Source organism: Sinocyclocheilus anshuiensis, unplaced genomic scaffold (genome assembly GCF_001515605.1).
Source record: "Sinocyclocheilus anshuiensis isolate Anshui unplaced genomic scaffold, SAMN03320099.WGS_v1.1 scaffold102, whole genome shotgun sequence".
NCBI classification, from domain to species: Eukaryota; Metazoa; Chordata; class Actinopteri; order Cypriniformes; family Cyprinidae; genus Sinocyclocheilus; species Sinocyclocheilus anshuiensis.
This window is the reverse complement of record NW_015542330.1, coordinates 298,737-299,970: the sequence shown is the minus strand read 5'-3', so window position 1 is coordinate 299,970 and position 1,234 is coordinate 298,737. Positions and strand designations below refer to the sequence as shown.

The following is a 1,234-nucleotide window of genomic DNA, read 5'->3' as shown; positions in this document are numbered from 1 at the left end:
CATTTAAATAATCCTGTGAATGCACTTAAAGAATGCAGAATCGAATCGTTATAATCGAATCGAATCGAATCGGATTGTGAATCGAATCGAATTAAATCGTTCTAAATTTGCAAAAATCGTTCTTCAATCAAATCGAAAACCTATGAATCGTCAATCGAATCGAATCGCTGCCTACCCAAAGAGTCACAGCCCTAATTTATACACAAGCAAACTATTTTTTTTTATTAACATACACATTCTTTAATTAACATACAACTAGGCAATGATGCCCCGACATTGGCAGCGCTTAACTGATCTTACCGGCCACAAGTTTGAAGTGGAAGCTGCAAATTTTAGCCTTCGAAATATCATGGAAGCACCTCTGCTACAGAACAAAGAAGATATTGAGGTATTGTGCAGGCAAAATATTCCATTTAACATAACCTTAATGGTTTGAGTCAGATTGATTGCATGAAAAAGCACAATGCTGTCAGTATCTTATGAAAACCCTCTGGGTGCCAGGATGTGTGTATCAGTGCCGTTAAGGAACGAGACATTGATGCCAAACTCAAAGATGTTGTGACTGAATGGAGCAGCCATCAGTTCACATTCGCATCATTCAGGTCAGAGAAGGAATTAATCTGTAATTAAATTCATTAATTTGCCATAAAATCAATTCATTCCAAAAGAAAAAAACTTTCAGGAATCGCGGAGAGCTGCTGCTAAAGGGATCGGACACCTCTGAGAAAGTGGCCTTAATGGAGGACAGTCTTATGGTGCTTGGATCTTTAATGAGTAACAGGTATTTTGTGTTACTCATATGTGTATATATATGTGTGTGTGTTTATATGTATGGTGGTTAATAGGCATGCCGCGATAGACGGTGCTGACGGTGATACCGTTGTTAAGCTGCAACACCGGTTACGTTACTTGCGCACCGCGGCACCGAACCCCACCGTCATTTAGATTTTTTATAGTAATAAAAATAATTTCGTTCAGTAAAAGAACAGATACTACAATTAGAAACTGAACGCGGCTGCTCAATGCAGCGTGCTGAACAACAGTCGCATCACAGATCGGATTTCATTTATCCAGTGAGGAGAGTGAGTCAAGCTGACTGACAAGAAGAGTGGGGTAAGACAGACAAGACGATGGCGGATGATTTAATTTCGAAACGAAATGTAAAAGCGCCTATTTGGCAGTATTTTGGATTTTGAAAAGCCTGTTGACTTTTGCCGTTTATCTAAGGTGATTT

At 39.2% G+C, this 1,234-nt stretch overlaps 1 protein-coding gene across 1 annotated transcript in view; it reads left to right on the top strand.

Moving 5' to 3' along the window:
- Nucleotides 1–1,234, top strand: part of dnah5l (dynein, axonemal, heavy chain 5 like) — a 68,681-nt gene that overhangs the window by 24,502 nt on the left and 42,945 nt on the right. The gene's annotated exons all lie outside the window — the stretch shown is intronic.